The 13,126-nt window shown below is 47.6% G+C and overlaps 4 non-coding genes across 4 annotated transcripts; all 4 read right to left on the bottom strand.

Annotated features, from left to right (window-relative positions):
• Positions 1–4,011: 4,011 nt before the first annotated feature.
• Positions 4,012–4,153, bottom strand: LOC138232412 (U4 spliceosomal RNA). The gene has a single exon (XR_011187143.1). It is a non-coding gene; the product is annotated as a U4 spliceosomal RNA (small nuclear RNA).
• A 1,326-nt stretch (positions 4,154–5,479) lies between these two features.
• On the bottom strand, positions 5,480–5,621 carry LOC138232393 (U4 spliceosomal RNA). Its single transcript, XR_011187124.1, has one exon. It is a non-coding gene; the product is annotated as a U4 spliceosomal RNA (small nuclear RNA).
• Positions 5,622–5,851: 230 nt separating this feature from the next.
• On the bottom strand, positions 5,852–5,968 carry LOC138232426 (U5 spliceosomal RNA). The gene has a single exon (XR_011187155.1). It is a non-coding gene; the product is annotated as a U5 spliceosomal RNA (small nuclear RNA).
• Positions 5,969–11,025: 5,057 nt separating this feature from the next.
• trnag-ucc (transfer RNA glycine (anticodon UCC)) lies at positions 11,026–11,097 on the bottom strand. Its single transcript has one exon. It is a non-coding gene; the product is annotated as a tRNA-Gly (tRNA).
• Positions 11,098–13,126: the final 2,029 nt, after the last annotated feature.

The raw sequence follows: 13,126 nt of genomic DNA, 5'->3' as shown, positions 1-13,126 counted from the left end.
CTTTGGAGCTGTATTCCAACCAGCATCCTAAAGTTTCTTGGCGGTATCCTTTACAGTCCTCTGTTCGGTCGACAAGGGACAGAAGGGGGCAGCTTTCCTCACACATACAGTGCAATGTACTGTACTGTTCCCATTCATTGAATTCGCAGTTCTGCATCAGACCTCTAACTCGTTACATTAGCTTGGATTTAAGCCACGAAGCAGGCTTCTACTGTATAAACGTCTAGAGGAATCACAAACTATTTGAGAGGCCATCATCCCAGGGGGAACTGACAAAGTCTATCCCTAAACACCTAGTGCAGTCTCTCGAGAGACTGTCAAAAATCGCTTTCTCCGTTTGCGTTGCAAGTAAGTGAAAAGGCGGTCTCAACCCAGAGCCACTTGGCAGCAGCGGCATGTAAATACTGTTACTGTCACTGCTCGATACCGACGTTAGCCTACTATACCATGTTCAGCCACCGCTAGAAAATGTACGGCTCTAGTACCGGAGCAAAGAACAGGAGGGCCAACACCGAACAGGCAAATGTGTCAGACATGGAGAGCAACAAGGATGGGATTCAACCCCATGTGTGTAGAGCACAACGGATTAGCAGTCCATCGCCTTAACCACTCGGCCACCTCATCTAGGAAACTGGGCTGTCCTGACATGGGTTGGCGCACTCCAGTTGATCTTTTTCTTTTTTTTCCCTCATACTCGAGGGTCATTTTCCTGTTCCACATGCGATTTCAACATTTTCCTTGGGAGATGTCAAGCCAGCAAGCCACTGCTGTGGTTCAGTGGCCAGTGTGGAGTTCAGTGGCCCTGTTGTACACAGAAAGCACATTGAGCTCCTTGGACATGAAAAGTTCCAGATAAAAGCCATTTGTCATCCTTTCTCTTGGTGTCGATGTTGCTATTGTATGTAAAGGTGGCAACTTGCTCAGCGAGCAGGCGGAGCACACACCGAATGCAGATGTGTCTGAGTGGTGTGTCCAAGTGGCTGCAAAAGGACAGCACTCCCGGGGCGCTGTGGCTTAGTTGGTTAAAGCGCCTGTCTAGTAAACAGAAAATCCTGGGTCCGAATCCCAGCGGTGCCTTTTTTTGTTCTGTGTTCTCGAACAGAACTGGTCATTATGGACAACCGCATACGTCTAGACTTAATTAAATGCAAGTATTCATTTCCTGTCTTGAACGACTTGTTTTTCTTAAAATGGATGCAACTTGCAAAACATGAAATACAAACCTCGCTAATCAGCGCTCGCGGCTGGCAAAAAAAAAAGAAGTCAGCAATGTTTTTTTCTTTAACCTTAAGCCTGCTAATGGAGAAGAACCTAGTCGCCACATCACATACATCCGTTTCAACGATAAGAAGGTAACAACTATCCTCACTCCAGAGTAAATCTCACGTTGAGGGCATATTTTTTTCCACTTTACCATGAGTCGGGCTCAGCTGCACAGAGGCGAGAGCAGAGCAATGAGGTCAGGGGGATAGGGGAGTCACACGCTGGCGGTTTGAACACGCGGAAGATCACTGAGGGATCCACAGTATGTGGATCCTCCGTGCGCCATCATTCCACACTCCAGACTCTGAATCCTGCCATCCGAGTTAAGATCTCGGCGGAACCTGAGGCGCAGTTCTTTCTTAAAACGTAATCTGGTGAGCATTTCTAGAATCGTAATTGTATAGATGCAGCCTTTAATATGTTGCTAGGTTAAAATTTATGACTTCTTGAACTTCAGTAGGCAACTGCCCTCTTGATTTCGAATTTATTTTCTTTATTACAGGGGCGCTTTTATGATGACAGAGTCAAGTTCAGGTACTTTGCTTGATGGAGGAAGCTCATTTCGGACTCTGTGATCTGCTCACCTGGAAAGGTTTGCTGTACTACTACAAGAGAGAAGTAGAGTCTGGAGGAAGGGACAATTTTATGATGCTTTGGAAGGTAATGTTTTTTTTTTCTTTGAAATCGAAATGAATCAGAATATCAGTGCAAAAGACAAACTCTTGGTTTGGTTTAAAGAGATATGGTTTTAAAACAGACAAAATGTAGAAAACAGGTGTTTCTCACTTTTGGAAAAGAATGGACCGGGGGTAATATTTTACTAGTTGCAGTGCTAAGCTCACTGGGTTACAGCCTTGCAGTGTCACAGGAGGGCCAGTGGTGCAATGGATAATGTGTCTGACTATGGATTAAGAGTTTGGAGGTTCGACTCCTGTCTGGCGCTGGTTGTTTTTAAACACATCAGCCTACTCCCTAAGTAGTCTGTGCTACTTACTGCATTGTAATCGTACCCAGTAAGAGATTTCCTTCATGTAAATGAACTGAACCTGACAGCTTTAGAAAAACACCTGGGCTCAGTACGGTGCTGAGAGCTCAAGTTGTGTATAATGTAATAATTTAAGCAGAATAGATTCTAATAATATAATGATCCAGTGTGTTGCACTACTTCACTGCTTCACTGCTCTATGCCGTCTGGAAATAAATCCTCAGACAACTTACTGCCCTGGGCATGTACCAATAAATTACAGGAGCACATCTATATATCACTGCGTTGAAGCAGGAGACACAATCACTGCAAATACATCCTAAATACAGTGTTCCAGCACCTTTGACCTCATCCAGAACGTATAATTTCTTGAAAGGAATTGCTGTCCAGATGCACATCTGAATCCCAAACAGAATCTCTAGTAAAATACGATCATTTGTGAAACAGGTAAATGTCTCAGGGGCCCATTCCTCATTCTCAAGACACATGTATGCAGTACGTACATCATGCATTGAGCAATAGGGATTAAAGACACCACAGGTAAGGTTAGAAGACATTCTGACTATATTCTAAAATATTGGACTCATATTCTTATGATGGCAGACATGATGCTGTGTTTAAAACCGGGGTTAATGGACATTATATGACTGTCAATTCTGTTTTGTTTTGGAGACTCTTGGCTGCCTATGTGGTACAGTGCAGCGTGAAGAAAACATTTTCCAAAACTGTGTCAGCTCAAAAGTTGTAAGAAAATCTTTCCAGCTGCTTTAACTCTCTTCATTTTTGTCATTTAATTGTCTGTCGGCACTATGTAGCAGCGTTGCATGACAACCCATCTCACCACGGAAAGGAACCTAACAGCTTTTGTAAGAGAGGAGAAAAGGACCTGGCCCGTACGGGACTCGAACCCACAACCTTGGTGTTATTAGCTCTAACCAACTGAGCTAACCAGCCTCACGACAGCAATCCTCTCTGTGCTGCAAAAAATCGAACTCAGGGAATTTCTTTTGCCCTCCTTTGAATTGAAAGCCGTGTAATTCAGTGTACGGGCTTTCTCATGCAGTTTTATAGTTCTTGTAACCCAAATCCTACACTGGCGTGAAGTGACCCCCCATTTCACAGCATTTTTCAGCTGATTTAAAATGTACCTAAAGGAGAAGCATTATTGAAGACCATCAATTACCAAGAGCTTTTGTCAAAGGTTTTGGTGGTCATTTTTAATGACCACAGAGCGCTGTGACCTCGGTTTTACATCTCACCCAAGAGACAGCGCCCTTTTACAACACAGCGTCTCCGTCACTATGCTGGGGCATTGGGACCCGCACAGACCTCAGGGTGAGCGCCCCCCCGCCGGCACCATTAACACCGCTTGCAGCTGGAAACTTTGTTTTTCCCTGTAGCTTACCCTCATCCGGGTACTGACCTGGCTCACACCTGCTTAGCTTCAGTGGGTTTTCAGTTGCGAGTTGCAAGGGGATGCAAGTGATGGAGCCGCTCGCTGCAAAAGCCACTGCTTTGGCTGGGAATCGAACCAGAGCCTCCCGCGTGAGAAGCGAGAATTCTACCACTGAACCAACAATGCTCAGTGCCCAGGCCTTCAAAAAAGACGTTTTTTTGGTGCTCTGTTAAAAAAGCGTCGACATTACCTCTTTCAAAAGGCTTCACTTTCCTAGTCACATTCCAAGGCTCATTGAACCCGGGCTGTTTCCTCCAGCGGTATAGTATTGCAGTTAGACAGCACGATGCCTGCAAGACTATGTCACGCACTGACGAGACTGTCAAAAATTGCTTTCGACGATTGTATTGCAAACCGGCGGAAGCGGGGTATTGGGAAAAGTTTTCAACTAGCAATAATTGCGCCTCGGCTAAACCTCACAGGCTACGATACTGCCACTGCGCAAAGCTGACGGTTGCCAGGCAACCGCGGGGATCCTATGGAAATCGTTATCGATCGTCTCATGGCATGTCGTTGCGGTAACGCTTCATATTTGTTGTCTTCTTCTTCTAGCTTGAGGTTTTGAAGAATTTCATGACAGACAAGGGCTCCGTTGGGAACAAAGAAACCCGTTGATTCTTTTCAGCAGCAGAAATACAACCCTTTAAATACAAGATGACAGAACAATGACGAAGGGCATGCCGTGAGGAACTCATGCACTACAGAGGAAAGGGGGCGGGCACGTACAGTTCACATTCGAGCCACAAGTACTCTTCTCGGATGTTGCATAAACAAATCCTAACGTCTTGAAAGCATTGCAGCATGTTTGTGTCCCACTTCCCGTGGCTGCAGGACGACTGACACGAACGGACAAACACAATTTGTGGCGTTTAGCGTGACATAGTCTTGCAGGCATCGTGCTGTCTCACTGCAATACTATACCGCTGGTGGAAACAGCCCGGGTTCGATGAGCCTTGGAATGTGACTAGGACAGTGAAGCCTTTTGAAAGAGGTAAAGCACTGCACAACGGAAGTGAGGGAGAATCTTACAGGGGATTCTGAGCGGTGTCTGCATACACGCAGCCCGATACGGGTGCTGAAAGCTTGAGCTACTCTCAATGTCATGCTGCCTTTCCTCGGAGTAAATCTGTTACATTGAAAGAATGCTTCTCGCAGGTTCAAAAAGGGAGGTCCCTTGTTAATTGGAGAAATCAATGATTTCGAATGAATTCTGTATGCGTTAAAAGACAGCTATACACAGAAAACATGCAGGACACTGCTCATGATGTTTCCCGAGCCGAAACACAGTGCGTTTTTCCAAGCCATCTGACAAAGCCCGCCCACTGAAAACTGCAGCAGATCGTGTAAAGACGTTCAACTTTGTAACTACTGCACGCACAGGAAGCAGAATAAATTCCTCTTTTCAAACTGTCAAAGGTTTGCTTTGCGAACGCTGCAGGACATCGCACAATCTCTTTTGAACGGGGACAAACGATTTCTTATGGGGCGCAGTAAGACAAGTACAGACAATTAAAAAGCTCCACTCATGCCGACGATGCAGCATGAAGAAGCGCAACCTAACGTTTGACAGACAAAAGCCGGGCGCCCTACGAGCAATATGAAATCAAACTGACAGCACACGGCGTTTCGCGCTGACTCAAAAGTGATCTCGACAGACGCTGTTCTCTGCATAACGCTGAAAGAGCTAAAGAGCGTTTCTGTTGAGACGTAAGAAGCTTGTTTCTTTCTACCATGATGTTACCATGACAAAATCTGTCTTTAAACACCTTGCTCAGTCTCTGACGAGACTGTCGAAAATTGTTTTCGCCGATTGTATTGCAAACCGGCGGAAGCGGGGTATTGGGAAAAGTTTTCAACTAGCAATAATCGCGCCTCGGCTAAACCTCACAGGCTACGATACTGCCACTGCGCAAAGATGACGGTTGCCAGGCAACCGCGGGGATCCTATGGAAATCGTTATCAATCGTCTCATGGCATGTCGTTGCTGTAACGCTTCATATTTGCGGCCGGACACTTCCCGCCCCCCAAAGAAAAGAGCGCCAATCAGACAGGCAGAGACCGAGGACTCACAGAGCAGACGGCCACAGTCGCCATAATAAGAGCGATTGTGAGCGATTTTGTTTTCTCTCTTTGACCAGCCCAGCTGCGCCCCACCCGAAGGCAGGGAAGCACAAAAATTGTATGGAACTCATTCATGCTCCTCTCCATGGAAATCTTTAGTAAAAGGCAAAAGATTTGTACGAGATGAAGAGAAACCAGAGTGCGTGGCAGCACAGCTGCAGGAGCCCAGGCCGCCTTCAAAGCCTCTGCCCTGCCGGTCGTGGTTGGCAATGCACCTGGCCTTACAAACGAGCCAGTGGGGCCCGTTCAGCTCCGGGCTCATCGCCTGCAGCTCTCGGCTTACCTGGCAGGGGAGATACCTTGATCAGCCTGTAGTTGGAGTAGTTGGATTGTTTTCTTGTTTTCTGGAAGCAGTGTTTGTTTTGCAGTTTGAGATGGCAACCTTTGGATCCCGCAAGAATGCTGTACGTTTTGAGCTTTTGGATGACCTCTTCATGGATCGTATGCAGTTCAGCAGAAAAGTGTTACAGAAGGAACTTGGCTTTGAACCTCGGCACTTGTATTTCATCTTCGCTCTCCCAGGTCAGAAAGCATTTGAGGTTGTTTTTGCTACCTATTCTCTGTTTGAACAATGTGTGGATGTGTTTGAGGCAAAAAGAGGGAAAGTTCCTGCCCTTGAGAAGATCAACTTGCAGCCTCTGACACAGAGAGAGAGGAAAATGGTGCATGTTGTTATGTTCTCGGAACTGGCAAAGACGGAGGACATTCACACCTGGCTTAAGCAGTACTGCACCGTCCACCATGGAACTGAGGTTAGAGATGTTGACGGTATAAAAACAGGAGCAAGGAAATTCGAGGTTCGCTTGCTACCGGACAATGTAAATGGAGGCTTAAGGCACCTGCCCTCTACAATCCGGCTGGGCGCCTGCAATGGCTATGTTTTTTATGTGGGACAACCAAAGGTGTGTCGGCGCTGTGGTGATGTGGGACACCTGGCATCGTCCTGCACTGTGAAATGCTGCAAGACCTGTGGCAAACAGGGACATTTAGCCTCTGACTGTTCAATGCTGCCAAAGTGCAATTTATGTGGTTCGGAAGGACACTGCCCTCAAGCCTACGCCAATAAACTCAAAATGAGAAAGGATGAGGCAGTGCTTGTTTCAGCCAAACCGGCCCGAAAAGCCAAAGCAAACAACAAGTCAAACAAAGAACCCTTGTTGGACAAAGACTCTCAGCCTCCAGCCAGGATCAGTCCTGCTGTGGCTCCGGGGCCGGTGGAAGAGAAATCCACTACGCTCCCACAACCGCAGACTGCACCAGACAAGCACGAGGGTTTGAAAACCCCCGAGAACAGCGAGGACCCCTCCCCCACTCCTGCTCCTCAGAACGAGGGCCAGTGTGGGGCCCCCCGGTGGAGCGGGTCCAGCGACGATACCCAGGATTCAGCGGAGCTGCTTTTCTTAGACTCTGCAAGTGCTACAGATGCCCTCCTCTCCTCCATCCAGTCCATCACGGAGGATCTGCAACAGCTGGTGGGTGAGGGGGAAGAGGAGACTGGTGCATCGGCTGCACCCCTTTCCCCTCAGTGCTCCCAGGAGCTGGACTTGAGGAAAAGGAAAAATGACTCTGTTTTCTCCCCGAGCGAGGAGGAAGGAGAGCATGGTGATGGGGACAGCTGGAACCCCTCCACCCCTCCTTCTACCCCCTTCCTTGAAATGGACTCCGTGAACGCTTTTACTGCTGCCACCCTGATGAAGGCTCATTCAGAGGATGGCTGGCAGGAAATTGGTAAGAAGAAAAAGAAAAAGAAGAAGGTAACAGGTGAGACCGAAGAGAAATGTGTTTTGTAAAGACTGGTTCCACTTTCTTATGTAATATGGCTCTAAACATAATTTCTCTTAACACCAGAGGTATCAATGACAGAGTTAAATGCCAGTGTGTCTTTGATTACCTCCAGCAGAGAGAGGGAGATGTGTTGATGTTGCAGGAGTGTGCTTTAGCCTATCAAGAGAGGTATAAAAGCTTTGAAGATAGGTGGGATAAAGGGCCTTCTGTTTGGTCAGGGGACAATAACAACAGAGCCTCTGGCGTGGCCATTCTTTTCAAAGGATGGGCTTTCAAATTGAAAAGTATTCAGAGGGTCATAGATGGCAGGTTGCTGTGTGTGGATGTGGAATGGGGGACCGTTAACCTGCGGCTAATCAATGTGTATTGTCCTACTGACGTGGGAGGAAGGGTGGAGCTACTCAAGGAACTCTCTCCCTTATTGTTAAGTAGCACAGACGTGATAGTGGGAGGGGATATTAATTGTATCTTAGAGCACACAGACAGGCAGTCTAGCTCTCCGATAAAATTGGATTCCAGCTCACTGGCCCTGCAAAACTTAGTTCAAGACTTTAAACTCTCAGACACATATAGATGTATATATCCCACAACAGCAGGATATACATGGTCAGGGAGGAATAGCAGCTCCAGAATTGACTATTGCTTTGTCTCAGAGAGAGTGAAAGTTGTTGGGGTCACTCTTCAGCCTGTCTTCTTCTCAGATCATCAGGCTTTAGGGTGTAGAGTGGAACTCCAGGGCGGGACTGTCTTTGGCCCAGGCCTCTGGAAACTCAACTCTAAGCTGCTAGAGAACGAGGGGGTAGTATCCCGCTACAAGGAGAAACTATCACAGTGGCTGTCCTTGCAGTGTCTGTACGGGTCAGTAGGAGAGTGGTGGGAGGAGGTGAAGATGAGGACAAAGGCCTTTTTCATGGCTGAGGGAAGGATGGCTGCTGCCAGACGGAGAGGAGTGCTAGCCAGGAAACAGAGGCAGCTGCAGCGTCTCTACACGATGCTGCACAGTGGCTTCGATGTGCTCGAGGATATCACCCTTTTAAAAAAGGACATCCGGAGCATAGCCGAAGAAAGTAGTCGAGGAGTGCTGTTAAGAAGCAGAGTGCAGTTCTTGGAAGAAAATGAGAAGTGTACTCGCTTCTTTTTCAGGAAAGTGGTAGGCTCCAAGTCTGTCATGGAAAGTGTAGTTGATGAGGAGGGACGAGAGAGAACAGAGCCGAGTGCTATCCTCTCCTGCACCAAGGCCTTCTACTCAAGACTGTACAGCTCTACAGAGGTAAAGGATGAAGAAATTCATTTTTTTACCTCAAAGCTAGAAAACGTTTTGAGTGAAGAAGATAGGGAAGTACTTGAGAGGGATTTGACAGTAGAAGAGCTGAGACAGGCTATGGAGAGCTTACAGAAGGGGAAAACTCCGGGTGCTGACGGGCTCCCTAAAGAATTTTATTGCACCTTTTGGGATCTGCTTCAGGATCCGCTACTGCTCCTATTCGAGGAAAGCTATAAGACAGAATTGCTGCCTGACTCCTTAAGAGAAGGCACTATCTCTCTCTTGTTTAAGAAAGGAGCAAAGAATGACATAAAGAACTGGAGACCCCTCAGCCTGTTAGGCGTGGACACTAAGATCCTGTCCAAAGCCCTTTTCCTGCGCCTACAAAATTTGACAACCTGGCCTTGTTGAGGGATGTCTGTCTGTACTCAGAGGATCGCTCCCTCCCTCTGTGCATTTTAGGTGTAGACCTAGAAAAGGCCTTTGACCGCCTAAACCGGCAGTACTTAACATTGGTACTTGAGCACATGAATTTTGGCCCCATCATGAGAAAGTGGATTAACCTGCTGTACACAGGTAGCAACAGCAGAGTAATTGTTAATGGCAATAGATCACGCCCCTTTGAAGTCTGTTCAGAGGTGAGGCAGGCCTGCCCATTATCCCCCTTGTTATTCGTTTTGGCTATGGAGCCCTTAGCCTGTGCCTTGCGCCAGGATCAGGCCATTAATGGGATACCAGTGCCTGGAAGTGGGGGAGGAGAGGTAGAGACATCTCTATACATGGATGACGTCACCCTGCTCCTCTCTGACAATGCCTCAATTAGCAGAGCTCTGCAGTGCTGTGATCGTTTCTCTTTGGCTTCATCCGCAAAAATTAACAAATCTAAGAGTGAGATTTTTTATCAGAACTGGAGGGAGCCAAAAGAAGGACATGATCTCAGGCTGCAAGAGAAGAGAATTAATTTACAGGTGCCATTCCCCGGCATTGTGGCCATTGTCGGTGCTCACACGCGATAAGATAAGGCGGAGGAGAGGGGGGCATGCCCAGCGGCAGACATTCAAGGAGGGGGCAGTGCGAGGTGAGGTGAGGTGAGGTGCGACACCCCGGAGCCCCGACGCAGCTAATGCATCGACTGGCATCGAAAGGACGTGTGCGCACGGAGCGAGCCTTCCCTGCGGCGGAGCGCGGGAACTTTCTCCCCCCCTCCCGCTGCAGGAGTTGTGTGCGCTGCAGCGGTGCCGAGAGAAAAGCACAGAAGGCAGCAGGCTCTGGAGAGCAGGTAAGAGACGGAGCCTTGTGGGCAGGCGAGCAGGCCCGTTTTTTGGAAATTGCTGAAAAGGTTTGTTCGGTGTGTGGCAGGCGCACGTCGCGAGCTTGCGTGGCGATCTGCCGGTCTGGAGTTATGCAAATGAGGCCGAATTGCATCCCGGGACATGCTGCGAATGCGCAACGGTGACTGCAGATGTGTAGGAAACGGTGCGCTCGTTTTCTTGTTTTGCCCACACTTTTGAGTGTTAGTGTGGCGTGTGAGTGTGCGAAAGAGTGGGCCCAGCAGGAGGCGGTGGCGTGCAGGGCGAGGAGGTGGCCTAGGCTGCGCAATTTGTGCTGTGGGTGCGGGCCTCTTGCAACTTGGTTTATTTGGTTTATTTATGGTTCGCATAAATAAAACCGTAAAAGAGGAATTTATTCTGCTTCCTGTGCGTGCAGTAGTTACAAAGTTGAACGTCTTTACACGATCTGCTGCAGTTTTCAGTGGGCGGGCTTTGTCAGATGGCTTGGGAAAACGCACTGTGTTTCGGCTCTGGAAACATCATGAGCAGTGTCCTGCATGTTTTCTGTGTATAGCTGTCTTTTAACGCATACAGAATTCATTCGAAATCATTGATTTCTCCAATTAACAAGGGTCCCTTTTTGAACCTGCCAGAAGCATTCTTTCAATGTAACAGATTTACTCCGGGGAAAGGCAGCATGACATTGAGAGTAGCTCAAGCTTTCAGCACCCGTATCGGACTGCGTGTATGCAGACACCGCTCAGAATCCCCTGTAAGATTCTCCTTCAATTCCGTTTTGCAGTGCTTTAGCTCTTTCAAAAGGCTGCGCTTTGCTAGTCACAATCCAAGGCTCATGACAGCATTTGAAACCAATCGCCACTGCGTTGGCCGGGAATCAAACCCGGGTCAACTGCTTGGAAGGCAGTTATGCTCACCACTATACCACCAATGCACGCCCTCAGGAGCCCTGCAGGACACCACCAGAGAATGCTCACGATTTCGGAAGCTGTCTCTGGGACGTGCTGATTCCACACATCCTGAATAAATCATGATATTGTTAGTTGCTGTAGCTAGACGTTCAAATGAGTTTCATGGCCAGATGGACTGTTTTCTCCAGCGGTATAGTATTGCAGTGAGACAGCACGATGCCTGCAAGACTATGTCACGCTAAATGCCACAGATTGTGTTTGTGTTGGACAGTTGGACCCTACAGTTGGACCCTCGTCGACAACCTGAATAGCTTTTTCAGAAGCAGTGCTGGACCGGGAACGAACCAGCTTCTTCCCAGGCAGAAGAGTGACTTGTGAGGACTCGCGGTCACACTCTGTGCATAGAGACTTTCTACCAGCCAGCCGGACTGCTGGTAGATCCCCTCGGAGCAACGACTGCCCTGCGCGCCGCAGTCAGATTCCTCCGCCCGTCCTACTCCGAGCTGCACCTTGACTGGTTGGCCGGTAGCCAGAGGACGCCGGGACAACGCCCATTGGACAACTGCTGGAACAGAGGCTGCAACAGAGCCTGTCAGCTGGTTTGGTGTTCGTGCCGGGAAATTCCAAATCCATACACAGTGGATAAGTAAACCCCATGTTCTACATTGCGTCTCGAGAATTCAATTGTACCTCAACACAAGTTGTTATCAATTTAATTCATGAGTAATGTATTTACTTCCGAGTTTAGAGTAACAGTGGGTAATAACACTGATTAGCGATTTGGTAACCGAACGATATATATTGACATATATTCTCTGTTGTGTATCTCTTTGTGTTTGCATCTCTTCGGGATTATATACCTTGTATATTGATAACCCTCACAGTAAGGTCTGCCACTCGTATCCAGGCAGACTAGTATATGTTTGGTGCACAATTTATATTAATAAATGTATCTAGTGTATTGAACCCCTGTGTGTGCGTTGTTAGTTGTTCTGACGATTGATTTTCTAAAAGCCCCAACGAACAACCTTGTGATTACTGCTACAATTAATAATTGTCTCAGTGAACCCATCAAACCATTACATTTAATGGCGTCCCTGGGTGGGCGAGTTTAGAATGAAATGAGAATCAGTCGCACAGAATAACTGAAGTTCAGCACAGCACCGCGGCTTCTATACGCGAATACCGGGTGTGCTGATAACTGCGTAAAGAAATCCCCCTGTTTTCTAGCGTTTAGTGTAACGTGTGCTGATTGGAAATCCATCTGCTCGGGTGTCTAGATTCCATACTGTATTTTGGAAAAAGAAAAAAAAAAGTAATACTCTTAAAGTTTCTCTGACGTAATGACAATGGCTGCTAAAATGTCTGAAGTATAGTCGCTTATAAGTACTATTTCTAGCGACGACAATCCTGGTTACTGGAGTGGTATCGAAAAGTTGAACTTTGATGATATTGAGAAGCTGCAAGTAGATTTAGTAGCTAAGGTAGCGAACCAGCTTAACACAGGAGTGTCTGTGAACGCAGTTCTGGTCCTATCAAGTTTCACCTTAAATCTAGCTAAACAGCTGGAACTGTCTTTGTCTGAGCTGACAAAGTTTCAAAAGCTTCAGGGAACGCTAGAAAGATATAAGGCGGAGCGAGTTGAGTTGTTGGATATAATCAGAGAAAAGAGAGTGAAAAATGAGGAAAGTGAAGACTGACTCAGGGAAGTTTTAGGTAAATTAGATGACTTGTCTGCTAGAGAAACTGCGGCTGAGGTAGCTAGGAGAGACCTGGAAGCGAGCTCGAAAGAAAAAGAAAAAGAAATTGAGAGTTTAAATGAGCTCAGCCAGGAAAGGCAAAAGGAGTCAGATGCTGCCGTACTGGAAGCAAAATAGACTAGATCCCACTTGCATGCCAGCCCACCTAGCAGCCCGGAGCGCTCAACCAGCGCGCCGGGAGGAGGTTTCTCCCGGCCAGGGTCTGTGGTCGGATCGGCATGGGGGAGATCGCCGAGTCCTGCGCGAAACGCAAGGGCGAGTCAATTCAGGCATAGACCCCCTGCTCCTGATC

Source organism: Lepisosteus oculatus, unplaced genomic scaffold (genome assembly GCF_040954835.1).
Source record: "Lepisosteus oculatus isolate fLepOcu1 unplaced genomic scaffold, fLepOcu1.hap2 HAP2_SCAFFOLD_63, whole genome shotgun sequence".
Classification (NCBI taxonomy): Eukaryota; Metazoa; Chordata; class Actinopteri; order Semionotiformes; family Lepisosteidae; genus Lepisosteus; species Lepisosteus oculatus.
Note: the sequence above shows the minus strand (reverse complement) of the source record. Positions and strands in the feature narration are given on the sequence as shown.